Below are 14,170 nucleotides of genomic sequence, written 5' to 3'. Positions count from 1 at the left end.
GAATACTTATTTGTTCTTGTAGGGTTGTTCAAGGTGCTAACTAAAAGTAATGTTTAATGCAAAATCAATTGGGGAATAGAAAGGGTTTCATTCTTTTTTTTTTTTTTTTTTTTTTCCTTAGGTAGTCTTCATGCCAAGCGCTGAGCCCAAGGCAGGGCTTGAATTCAGGACCCTGAGATTAAGAGTTGGAAGCTTGACCCGCTGAGCCACCCAGGCACCAAAGGGTTTCATTTTTGACTCACTGCTTGATGTAAGTTGTAGCACATAATATTAGTGAGTGAGCAAATGATGACTCCCCTGAATTTCTTCTTTTCTCTAATGCAAATCATTAATTTAAATGGAGAGTAGCCAGCATAGTTTATAAAAATAATTTTATAATGAACTTTGCTGCAATAAAAACAATGCTTGAAAAAGTAAATATTGTCAGGGTGCCTGGGTAGCTCAGTTGGTTAAGTGAACAACGCTTGATTTTGGCTCAGTTCATGATCTCATGGTTGTGAAATCGAGTCCCAAGACAGGCTCCATGATAGGCATGGAGCCTGCTTAAGATTCTCTCTCTTCCTCTCTGACCCTCCCCGTCTCGCACTTAGGCCTTCTCCCAAAACAAAAAAGTAAATGTTGTCATAACTTCTATAAGATTTACTAGGAATCTTGTGCATTTTATTTTGAAATTGTTTGTATTTTAAACTGGGTATCTAAAGACCTTATTCAAGCTGAATTTAATAGAATGAAAAGAACACTAATCTAGGAGTTAAGGAGCCCTGGTTTTGGCCTCAGATCAGTACAAGAATGAATTTTCTAATACTTAGAGGTATCTGAAGTCCATCAAGTATCTTTGAAAAATGAGTTTTCTCAAACTTTGAGAGATGAGTTTTCTGTGTAGAAGGTACTTAGCTAGAGGTTGAATAATAACTTGTTGTGGGTGCTCTTGTGAGGAGGCATGGTGGCTATTTACCAATGCTGGTAACCTTTGATTAGACTTGTACCCAGAAAGAGTGTAAAATACTAATTAAAAGCGCTCCTAGTGTCTAGCCCTGAAGAGGCCTAGTTACTGTCAGTTTTCGTTTCCTGTTGCTGCTGTAACAGGTTACCACAAATTTAGTGGCTTTAAATAAGACAGATCAGTTATCTTTCAGTTCTGGAGGTTGAATGTCCAGAAGGGATATTGCAGGCCTAAAATCCGGAAAGCTGCATTCCTTCTGGAGTATCTAGGGGAAAATCTGTTTTCTTCCCCTTTTCAGCCCGTAGGAGCTGCCCTCATACCTTGGCTTATGACCTTTTTCTTTTTCGGTAATCACATCACCCCAATCTCTGCTTCCTTGATGTCATGGCAACTTCTCTGACTCTTAGTCTCCTCCCCTTCTTGCACTTAGAAGGACCCAGATAATCCAAAATAATCTCCCAATTTCAAAATTATTAATTTAACCACATCTACAGAGTCCCTTTTTGCATGTAAAGTGACATATGAATACATTCTGAGAATTAGAACACAGATAACTTTGGCGGGTTCATTGTGTGTACCACAATGTCTTTCCTGGAGAGTAAAAATCTTGAAGGATCTTAAATACCAGACTTTCTAAATCTTGAAAAGAGTAAATAGAAATCATATGTAATACTTGTGACAAAAAAATACAGAGGGGAAAATTGAAATGAAAACTGATTTCAGTTTTTCAGAGGAACATCTTTTTATGTCATAATCTTAAAGATTATTATAAGGGAGGTTTTGAATTATGTAGTCGTTAAAAATTTATGCAGCTGAGATTCTTAAGAAAGTTACTCTATACAAGGGTAATTTGGATAATGGCAATGAAGTAGGTACAAATTTGAACACAAGGTTTGTCATTTGTCAAAGAATGGTTTCTAAGAGTTGACTAAACAGGCACTTAAAATAAGTAATTTTTCTTTCTCAAAGAGAAGAGTTTGAGAAATAACAGCATTTTCCAGTTTTAATGAATTTGCCTTTAGAATAACCTTGCAACAAGGAGAAAATAAGAAAGACCATAGATTTGTTCATGTTGCTTACGAAGTAAGTTGTACATGCTACTAAATACAATCCTTGTCAGCTTGCACAGTAAAACAGTGCTTTCACAGTAAAATATTAGCATCTAGGATTAACCTTGTAGGGTCTCAAATACTTTTACTTTTTTATTTTTTATATTTTATTTATTTTTTTAAAGTAGGCTCCACATTCAACATGGGGCTCAAACTCATGACCCCAAGATCAAGAGTCACATACTCCACCAACTGAGCCAGCCAGGCATCTCTCAAATACTCTAATAAAGAATGCTTGTTTTCAAATCATGCCTCTGGCTGTGTTAGTATATTTTCAGTTTGTGAATAGTACATGTTAGTATACATTTCTGGCCATGTTAGTATATAGTCAGGCAATTTTTAGAGAATGTTACAAAGTTTGAGAAAAATACGTTGTCTGTGTTTAAATTGAGGAAGAGATATAGATATATGGAGGATATAGATAAAGATATAACCAGATCTTTCTGAACAAAAGCTCCAAATTTGATTTCTGTTGTCTCTCCAACGATACTTCAGCCTACTTGCCCTGTCCTGCCAGCCTGTAAATCAGGCACATGGTGAACCAGACAGATACTGGTCTCATCTGAGTGCAGTAAATAGTTTTTTTGGACTATAGCCCAGAGGTAATAAACTAGTATCCATATCAGCCTGAGTTATGTTTTGTTTTGTTTTGTTTTGCCCAATATTTTTGAGTCATATAATAGTTTGGAGATATTATCTAACAATCTGGATCGCTCTTTTCTTGAAAAAATAAATCAGGTGGGTGACTGGGTGGCTTAGTTGGTTAAGCATCTGACTTTGGCTCAGGTCATGGTCTCATGGTTCGTGAGTTCAAGTCCTGCATTGGTGAGCTCAAGCCCCACTTCAGGTGAGCTCAAGCCTGGCTTTGGGTGAGCACAAGCCTTGTTTTGGGTGGGCACAAACTCCACTTCAGGTGAGCCCCACTTCTCTCTCTCTCTGTCTCTCTCTCCCCCTCTCCCTCTCCCTTCCTCTCCATCTCTGCCCCTCACTCACTTGTGCCCTCTCTCCAAGGGAAAAAAAAAAAAAAGAAAGAAAAAGAAAAAAAAGAAAAAGAAAGAAAGGAAGAAAACATATATCAGGTAACTTGGCAGCACTGGGCTCATATTGCCCATCGAAGCAATGATTGGCTTTGTTGAGAAGGTTGCCCGTTGTAGATGGGACGTGAATCTACCAGTTCTCCATGGTTTTTGGATCCTATCTCTCAGGCATTGTATAATATACACGTACACCCAGCAATTTACTTGCCCTCCTGTGAGTTTGTAATTTCCAATTATTTTATTCTTTTACTTCTTAATGCTATTGATCACTTCTCCTATCCTACCTCTCATAGGCCTCTGCTCCTTCCTCCTCTGCCTATTCTAGTATACGGGAGGGAAAATGTTTCCTCTACCCTCTTAGTTAATGAATGGGGCCTGTAAATTAAACTGATAAACACAGATTAGCAGGAAAAAAGACATACACATTTTTATTGATGTTACTTTTTAAAATTTTTTTTATGTTCATGGTGCTTCGCAGAAAAGAAGTGAAAACCCCAAAAAGATAGTTAGATTTGAAAGTTTATGTACCATTTTAACAATGGGTGATAAATGGTGGAGAAGCAACTAAACACAGAGAAGGGATTTGAGCTTCTAAGGGTGTTAAACTGTGGGAAGATAAGTATATGGGGAAACTACTGGAAGATAAGGGTTGTTTCAGTAAGGTTTTTTTGTGCAGTCCCACCTTGGTGCCAACTTTCTTCACGGCCATAAAACTCTTGGGGTGGTGTTTACGGCAGGCCTAGTTTCTCGGAAGTTTGTTTTTAGTCAGCTAATGGAAGTTTAGAGAAGACTTCTTTCTGCATCTGTTGTGTCCCAAATTCCTTCAGCTCAAAATAATCTGAATGCCAAAGTGGCATATTTTGGAGTGGAGTATTTAGATTCTTGTCGGTAGTCACGTGGAACTTCTATTCACTTAATACCCCTTGCACTTCTGTTCCTCTGTACTCTGTACAGGTGGTGTCCTTTGCCTGGAATCCCCTTCCCCTTATTCTCTGACTGGCAGCTCAGTCTTTAAGACTCAGTTTGGCGGAAGCCTTCCCTGCTTTAGGGACGCATTCTCTACTTTCCAAAGATTCCGTAATGCTCTGTCCCAGGTAACATTCCTGCTCTAGATCAGTGCCCAGAGATCCCCTCTGTTCTCTCTGCTACGTTGCTCACGTTCTACCAGATCCTCAAGGTTTAGCTCAGCTTCACTGCACCACAAAGAAGGTGTTCCCTCACTGCACCAATTAAAATGAATTTTTCTCTGTGAATTTCTAAGGTGATGGTGCCTCACTTGATTGACTAGCATAACTATTGACTATCATAACTAACTTAAGTGCAGATTCCTGGGCCTTGCCTATGACACATTTTAGGTCAACATTGCAGGGTGGATTTAGAAATCTATTTTTCTTAAAAACCGCTTCAAATAGTTTCATAATTAGTCCTTCGTAATTTAACATATACTAATGTTATATTTTTATGTTGCTTGTTTAACGTGTTCTGATCTTTTCTACCCAGTTGCTATAAAACCATCCATGTCCTACATACTGCTTAGTACGTTGATACATACACAATAGGCATAAAGAAATGTTGATTAGTTGATTGACAAGAAAATTTTTCCTTTCTCATGACCAGATTTTGCTTTCTTTTGAGAGAATAAAGTGATTCTTTGCAGGAATAAATAAGTATACAACGATGAATTATGCTCTGAGCTCTTGTATCATCCTGGAACTCAGTCAATGCCTATTTAAAACTAGGCTATTCTGGTAGGATGATATGTTCTCTGCTGATTTAGATTGTTATTAGCAACTTTGTCTCTTATCCTAGTGTAGTGATTCTCTATGGTGTGGAGGATTAGAGTCTTCAAGGAGATTTTTCAAGCCTCCCTCCTGGCATGAGTCCCCAGGAGAATCACAGCATTGTGATGAGAGATACTGATTGGGGGTGTGCTGTGAAGAAAATAGGGCTAATGCAGAATAAGGGCTGTAAATCACTGTCCTAAGGAGAGCTTGTCAATATGACCATTATGATTAGATTAACAAACAGGCAATCTTAGTTTCCAATACTTAGCAACAGTTATCTACTTATTTCCTTTTTTAAAGTTTTAACTTAAATTTCAGTTAATTAACATACAGTGTCATATTAGTTTCAGGTGTATAGTATAGCAATTCAACACTTTCATGCATCACCTGGCGCTCATCAACACAAGTGCACTCCTTAATCCCCATAACCTATTTCACCCATTTTCCCACCTACCTCCTCCCAGATAACCATCAGTTTGTTCTCTATAGTTAAGAGTTAATTTCATTATTATCACAAAGGGATCATGGTTTACAAACACAGTAGACATAAGAATAAAGTATATTTTAAGCAGAAATTATTGTATTTAAATTTTTGTGTTGGATTACTTTATGTTTTGGAAAATCTGGATAAAGTCACATAAATTTGACAACTGTAGAGAATCTTGGCACGTTATTCTAGACCAGTCCTTTTCAACCACTTCCAAGAGAGAAATAAGCCCTAATGCCCTAAGGCATCCAGTGTATATAATAATTTGCTTTTCTCCTATGCATCTAGAATACCTTCTATGTACCATATTTGGGAGAAATAAGAAAAGACTCACTAAATCATTTTCTCTAGGGCTCAGATCTCTTCTGTGATTGAGAAAGGCTAAATTATCTAGAGCCCAATGATTTTCAAACTTCTATGTGTATCAGAATTACCTGATATACACCCTACCCAAAAAGGTTCTGACTCAGTGGGTCTGGGAGGGGGCCCCTACATTTGTATTTCTTTCCTTTTATTATTATTATTAATTATTTTAATGTTTATTTATTTCTAAGACAGAGAGAGAGAGAGTGCAAGTGGGGAGGGGCAAAGTGAGAGGGAGACACAGAATCCGACTCAGACTGCAGGCTCTGAGCTGTCAGCACAGTGTCTGATGCGGAGATCGAACCTGCATACTGTGAGATCATGACCTGAGCCGAAGTTGGTCGCTTGACTGAGCCAACCAAGCACCCACCCCTCACATTTGTATTTCTAATAAGTTCCCAGATAATAGTTGACACTGCTGTGTAGAGACCGCAGTGTGAGAACCACTGATCTAGACCAACTCTTAATCTTATTTACAAAGACTTATGTCGATTAGTAAGAAAATAAATTTATATCATGACCCAGTATACACAGGTGTGTGCACACAGCTGAAACAGTTTCATGATAAAGACATACTTCTTGCTAGGTGCTGTGCACAGGTTTGCTTGTTTTAAAAACTCTTAACAAATGCTGATTAGAGCCACTAAATTGATTTTTCATGTTACTAACAGGTTGTGAGCAGCAGTCTAAAACACAATAGATGAGGACATCTCAGTTTTTTTCAGCTTTAGTATTTCCACCCCATGGCTTAACTATCCTTATTTTATAGATAAGTACAAGAGGTTCCAAGTACAAGAGCCTAGGCGATGGCCACCCACTAAGGATTCAGACACATCTGAGGAGGCTAATGGGAAGATGTTTGGGACCCAATGAACAAACACCTGAGACTGAAAGCTTGCCTTCAGCATCCTTCAGCAGTGAAAAGCCAACATCCAGGTGCTCAATTAGATTGGGTAAAAAAACTTACCCTAAGAGAGCATGATGGTACAAACTTAATCAGAGACACCGACTAGGGCTTGTCCAGGAGGAATGGTTCTCAGCATAAGGCAATGATAGTTAAGTGAACTTGAACTTCTTATTTGGCTGAAAGGAAAACCTAGCCTAATTCCAAATGCAGGAAAAGAGAGATACAGGAGAAGTGTAAGAAATCTTTAAAAAACAACAAAACATTTTAGGAGTATTACAGACACTTGGATAAAAGGAAGCCTTGTTTAATGGCCTGAAGACAAGATGAGAGAAAAGGTGTTTGTTCTCTTCTTTACTCACTTTACTATTGTGATCCTGGAAATGGGAAAACTGTGGATGACAATGTCAGTAGTAAGGGAACAACATCTGCACCAGGAGTTTTGTCAGGAACTCTGACATTCATAGGAATGGATTGCTACCTGGATTTTACTGAGGACTGTCTGAAGACTGAGGATTTTTTAAGGGAGATTCGCAGTCTGTGATTTTTCACCAAGCTTATGTGTCCTACACAAAATACCTAGGAAAAGAGTTCCTGGTTTGTGTGAACTGATCTGTCCCAGGCCTGAGTGATGATGAACTGACACCTGAGCCCACAGTACCTGATTCTCAACTTTGTGCATATGGAGCCTGGTGGCCCAGTGTGTCCCCCATAAGTCCCTGCCTGTGACCGTGACTCTCCCTCCACCACTGCCAACAGCAGAAGGATCTTTTGGAGCCTGGACACACACGGTGGGGCCACCTGCACATGCGCAGTGCAGCCTGCAAGCACCTGCCCAAGCAGGTGGGCACCTCAGCAGAGCAACCCATCTTCTTGGAGCTATCGGTGCCCAGCGCTGCACTCCTGATGTGCAGCTGGCACAGGGAAGGTCATTTGCATCAGACCCCTTCTGGCCATGACCAGGAAAGATACACAGGACCTCAGTGGGCCTCCCAAGTATCTATCATCAGCGGACTTCCCATAGATGGCACGGCTAAGGACTTCTGGTGAGATCCTGCCTTATGGGTAAGTAAATCTGTTTGGAAGCGGGGTGGAGTTTGGCGTGGAGGTATGTCCCCCAGACGTTTCTGCTGGTGGCTGGGTGTACTCCTGCACGTCCCAGACCCACAATGGATCCCAGGGTGCCTGGGTGCTCATGTGGCCTGCAAAATGCAGTTCACTCTACACACCTACTCTCAGGCATCAGGCCCTCCAGGCCATCCTCCTGGGGCTGTGATTCCCCTCACTAAACCATTGATGAGAAGGTTTGAATGATGGTTACTGTCAGATTCCATATGGTGTTGCTGTTCTCTTAGTATAGGGGCCTGTATGCAATCCTTGTTTTTAAATTCAGGGTGTTTCCCATATATAAAAATACTTCTTTGTGAGGTACAATGTATTGTAAGATACTCTATCAATATAATAATAGATTTGGGGGGGAAGCAAAACACATGACATACACATGGATTTCTTCACATGAAAAAAATACCATAAGATCACAATCAAAGTTTGAGTTTAATCCTTTTATAAAGATTCTTATGGGCTACTTTTTGCCATTGACAAACTTATACAACAACATGATCCATTGAGATCAGTTGGATAGGATAATTGAGCAATATTGTCGATGAAGAATGACCTTCTGGGATGACTGTTGTGTGACTGAATGGAGGGTGATGCCTTTTACCTGCTACAGGGCCCCATGAAAAAAGACCAGATCTGTGGAACAAGAGCATGAGGTGACGTTTGGACATGTGGAGACATTCTGAAACATTCCTTTGAGACATTCAGATGGGGCTGTTGAATAAGCAATTGGATAAGAGTCAAGTTGAGTGGAGAGGTCTGGATTGGAGATGTAGTTCTGTGAGCTACCTCTGAAAGAATGGACTTGAAGGTGAAGTATGGATGCAATTACCTAAACAGAGAATATAGTGAGAGAGGAAAAGGATACCTTGAGAAATGGCAATATATATATTATTTAAGTTTATTCATTTATTTTGAGAGAGAGAGAGAGGGAGGGGCAGAGAGTGAGATGAATAGACAGGCTCCACCCTCAGCAAGGAGCCCAATGTGGGGCTTGATCTCCTGAACCCTGGGATCATGACCTGAACCAAACTCAAGGGTTGGACGCTTAATCAGGTGAGCCACCTAGGTGCCCCAAGAAGTGCCAGTATTTATTGGCACATAAAAAGAGGTGAAGCTTCAAATGAGGACAAGAGCAGAGAGGAAGACAATCAAAGGAGTGTTGTACAATGGATGTTAGGACTAGATTCAGGATGAAGGGTGGGGACAACTATGCTAAATGTTGCAGGTAGGTCTAATAGGATAAAGATCAGAAAATGCACAATGAATTTAACAGGAAGAGCTAGTTCAGTGTAGTAATGGGGGCTAAAGTAAGATTGAAATATGTTACTGAGTGAATGAGAGGTGAAGAAGTGAGGGTGGTGAGCCTAGAGGAAAATTGAGACGTTTGATGTTTCAGGGGTAAAGCCAAAAGGAAGAGAAGTTGCTAGAAAGATATGTGGACTTAAGAAAGATTTGTTTGTTGTTGTTTACATTTTGAGCAGGTTTGAAAGCCAATGCAAATGATCTAGCTGAAAGTGAGTGATTTTATATAAGCAAAAGAAGACCAAATTGGTAATATTTTTTGGAAGTTTGGGAGGGGAGAGGATGCAAAGTACTGACAAAGACTCTTTCCTTTGACCAGACTTCAGTCAGGCTCCTCTGAGTCCTCTCTTTGACGAGGCCCTGACCTTGGGCTCTGTCCTTATCCAGAGGCCCTGCCCTTCAGACCAGTTTTAGCAAGAATCCTACTGAGTCAGTTTAGCACGTCCCCTACCCTTGATATCTTTTCAGTTCTTTATTCCCCACTCGCAATATCACTGTGGCCTGCCTTCAGAAATCCTTTCAGTTTACCCAGAATCTCCCTACCCCTGCTATTTCCTCCTAGTAATATTCTGTCCACTGACCTCCATTCTGCTCTTAGGCTATAAACCTCCACCTGTTCTTAATGTGTTTGGAGTTGAGCTCAATCTCTCCCCTTCAGGCAAAGAGCCCATTGTAGCTTTTCTCTCAAATAAAGTCTAAAGTGTCACGAATAAGTATTTCTCTAACCTTACTAGGGTATGAATGAGCCTGAGAGCTGGAAGCATGGTGATCCATGTCATGCAGTGGTAACACAGCTGATGAAACGATTCCTTGCAATAACTTGGCAGGCATATAGCTAATAACATTTAGTTCTAGCAAACGGCATGGGAAAACAATATTAGAAGCTTATGTAGGTTTCTACAGGCTGCATTTGTGAGGTATTATTCAGAAGAGATGAACTCAGAAAAGAATTTCTAAGTTTGCAATCAGGAATGAAAAAGGGTAGAAAAACTCTTCAAATTCAGGGATTTCCTCTTGGAAGAGACAATTGCTTTTCAACAACCCCAACTAGAAAAAGCTGGTACTAAGAAGGCTTCTGGGGAATAAAAGCCAATTAAAACTCAATCTTGTGTAAAGGGTCAAGCTCTCTAGATGTTAAAACAATGGAAGGAAGGAAGATGTTTCAGAGTAAGCATCCACCTAAATGTGTTCTGCCCAGTAAATCCATTCAATGCCTCAAGGAAAAGAGATTAAATGTGAGGGCCCCCAGAGAAACCTTATAAACAAGGTGTGCACAGTTTATTTATGTGAGGGAGTCTTTAGGTTAAGAAAGCAAAGGAATGTAAGGATTCTGAGAACTCTGTCTTAAAAAAAAAAAAAAGAATAAGAATAAAATTAGGGACATAGAACTGAGAAGAATCAGAATATGAAAGACCTGTTTAGGAAAGTTAATCTGGCAAAGGAATCTGGTCAGAGAAGCCTGTGACTGACTCACACTTCATGATCTTGGATCCTGAATTTTCTATAGGCAGGAAGCTGACTGAAAAAGCTTCTCAGAATACGAGGGGCTCTGCCACAGTCTTACTATCAGGTGATGCTAAGAAGGGTGATGACTAGGAAGAACCTCTCAGAGGGTTGAGCCAGGGCATGGAGACAGTTTCAGAGGCTTCTTCTGGGCCTTTCCCACCACACTGACTCTTATTCCACAGTTCAGAGAGCCAGTGTTTCAGTTGCCAAATATACTGTCTCTACTGTATGCTCCAGAGGCTAGGAAATGTCTGGAGAGTGGGTCTGTTTGATTACCTGGGGGATGGACTTGAGCTATGACTCCATTGCTCTCACCCTAAAGGGCAGTTGACATGACAGCATTTCTGTTCCCTTCATACGGTGCCAGCTCAGACTCTGCTGGATAGCTGGTCTGGATTAGCTCTGTGTATAGTTATTCTGGAAAATGGCCGGATGTGAACCTATACATTGGAATACTGCACAGAAATGAGAATATACAAACCATAGTTACACACAACTATATCAATGAGTCTCTCAACAAAATTAAGTAACAAAAGTAAGACACAAAAGACTACATAGCATGTAAGTCCATTTGTTTAAAGATAAAAAACAGTTAAAACTAATCTATCATCTTTGAAGTCAAGCAGTAACTTTTATGTGGTAATTTTTTGGGGGTGACAGAAGGGAAAAAAAACCCATGAATTTCTGAGACCTTTTTGAAGATTTATCAGTCTGTACACTTACGACTTTCTGTATGCTATAAATATTCTTATGTAAGTCTTTGGTTGGATCTGTATGTGTATATTAATATCTTTTAGATACATACTTAGAAGTCATATTCCAAGGTCATAGACTAGTTGTCTGTTTAATTTTATTAACTACCATGTTTTCCAAAGGTTGTGGCATTTTACATTTCTACAAGGAATGAGAATTTCAGTTGCCCCACATCCTTGTTATAGCCAACCCTTGTTATTGTTTGTTGTTTCACTTTCACCATTGTGGTAGGTGTTCCTTGTTTATTTCATTGTGGTTTAATTTTTATTTCTTTCATAGCTAATGATATCAAGCACCTGTTTGTCATTGTGAATATTTAAAAATTTATTTATTTATTTAAGTAATCTCTCCTCATGGGCCTCGAACTCAGGACTCTGAGATCAAGAGTTACATACATGCTCTACCAACTGAGCCATCTAGGCACCCTATCCAGTGTTAATATTTAAAACAAGGTCTGGCACAATATAAGCCTTAAATGTGTGTTTAATTCATAAAGGAATTAGATATCAGAAGGTTCAACATTATGCTTCTTATTAAATATGTTCCTACCTTTAAACACTATGGAACATATGGCTTTTCTTCATTCTTACATGTAAAGTTCCTGAAATCAGTCTTAACTGCCCTCTTTCTATATATGATATGATGTACTAAGTTCTAGTAACAGATTCCCTGGCTCTGTCACTTGTTATTTGTATGATTTTAGGAAATCCTAAAGCCTCAGTCTCCTCATCCTGTACAATGGGTGTTATAATAGAAACTATATCGAGGTGCTGTTTTGAGGCTTAATGACATAATCTGGGCAATGTGTTTAGAACAGTGCCTAGCATATAAAAGCTATCAGTAAATGGGTTTTTTTATTATTATTATTTTGCAGAAATGTAAAACAAAGCTTGCAGCTCTTTTCAGTAAACTGTCAAATAGTGCATTTGAATAAAGAAAAAAAATCCCATATTCGTTTTTACAGATATGAAACTAAAGCTCAAAGAGATATTGTTCTAAATTTATACAGGGTGCCATCACTAAGCCTTCCTAAAATAGAAATTTATGGTAAGGGTTATTTCTCTTGAATAGCGTGGAGAATTCATCTGGCCAGCTTTCTTGTTAGAGAAATTTGCAAATAAAAGAGTTCATTGATAGGATATCTCATTGGATTATATTTTATCTATAAAAATGCTATGGGAAGGGAAGCCAGAAAAAAATAATAGCAGTGGAGAGGGAGGGTGTTGAATATGCATGATTGGCTTTCAAGATAGCAGCTTGTTTTATGGATGAGGGTGCAGCCTCCTATTCTAACAGGCATGAAGTTCAGACTTGCTTTTTAGTCTTTCAGTAGCCACAGAGTGAACCATCTGAGATGATGAAGCTGGTGATACACTAAGTTTGGACTTTTGAGCTATGAGGCTCCTTGTTTGAATGGCCAAGAGAAAGATGAGCCTTTGATGTAAAAATACCTTTTCCATTTTCTACAACCAATGCTAGTCTGTATTCCAAATGTCAGAATACCGATAGTTGATGTACTGAGCACTTAAAATGTTCCAGGTGCTATTGTGAGAGCCTCACAAATATTACCTCACTCTTCCCTGAAACAACTGTAAGATATTGGTACAATTATTATCACTTTTACTAATGAGAATGTTGAGACGTAGGAAGGGTAAGTAACTTTTCACAGAGCCAGTAAATGAGAGTGCCAGGGTAAGAATCATGGCCAGATGACTCCAGAAGCACGCTAGTATTCTGCTTCCCATTGGCAGAATGGTCCTAGAGGAGGAGGTTTGGAGAAAGAAGGGAGGTGTGGGTAGAGTGAAAGGAACAGAAAAAGATGGGAGTGTTGAGATGCAGCAATTAGACCCCCCAATTCTTGTTGAGAGCAGACAGCTCCCTGGAAGGCTTCGTTTTCTCCACTGGTTGTGCAGAGATGCCACGAAACTGGGCTCCAGGTTCCTGGAAACCACTTAACTAAGCAACGAGGTGTATGCTTTCTCCTTGGAAGTATCATTCTTTGGTAAGTTCATTCACACCAGTGAAAACCCAGGCAACCCCACATCTCCCGTCTTTGCTTGCCATGTACCCAGATGCCTTTCCCCACCTTGGCCAGACCTTGCCTAGTTAAAGCCACCTCTTCGGTTGTTTGCATTATAACCTATCTTTTAAAAAATGCTTTGCGTTAAAGTCCATCTTAGTTAAAACTGCCTAATTGCTTCACTTCACCAAAGTAATAGAAAATCAAAGCATTGATTCATTAATGCATTTGACAAACGTTTACTGTGTACCCACTTTGTGGTATCATTTTTAATGAGCCTGTGCTACTCCATGCCCCCTTCCCTAGCTCTCTGCTAGAGGAGATCAACTATTATTCACAAATTACTAGGTAGCATTTGGTGATTGAGATTGGAAAAAAAAAATCTGTCCAAATAAATGTCTTCGTGATTTATTTATTCCATGATCATATTATCTATCTGATCTCAAACTATAGTATTGGGAAGTGACCAAAATTCTCAAATTTTGAGTTGTCTTGACTCTACTTCTGCATTTCTTTTTTTTTTTTATGTTTGTTTTTGAGAGAGACAGAGAGAGAGAGAGAGACCAAGAGAGAGACCGCATCCAAAACAGGCTCCAGGTTCCAAGCTGTCAGCACAGAGCCCAATGTGGGGCTCAAACTCATGAACTGCGAGATCATGACCTGAGCCGAAGTCTTAACCAATTGAGCCACCCAGGCGCCCCTACTTCTATGTTCCAATTTTATGAAACTTTATTTTTTTTATTTCACTGTTATAAAAAAAAGATACCTTACAGATTTTTGAGTTTTGAAAAGTGATAAAGAAACCTTAGAAACATGTATTCTAAATGCCCTGTGGATAGA

The 14,170-nt window shown here is 39.5% G+C and overlaps 1 long non-coding RNA gene across 1 annotated transcript; it reads left to right on the top strand.

Annotated features, from left to right (window-relative positions):
* Positions 1–120: 120 nt before the first annotated feature.
* On the top strand, positions 121–10,477 carry LOC123384558. The gene is made up of 2 exons (XR_006595834.1): positions 121–250; positions 6,493–10,477. It is a non-coding gene; the product is annotated as an uncharacterized LOC123384558 (long non-coding RNA).
* Positions 10,478–14,170: the final 3,693 nt, after the last annotated feature.

Source organism: Felis catus, chromosome A3, assembly GCF_018350175.1.
Source record: "Felis catus isolate Fca126 chromosome A3, F.catus_Fca126_mat1.0, whole genome shotgun sequence".
NCBI classification, from domain to species: Eukaryota; Metazoa; Chordata; class Mammalia; order Carnivora; family Felidae; genus Felis; species Felis catus.
The sequence above is the reverse complement of the archived record's forward strand: the minus strand, read 5'-3'. Positions and strand labels throughout refer to the sequence as shown.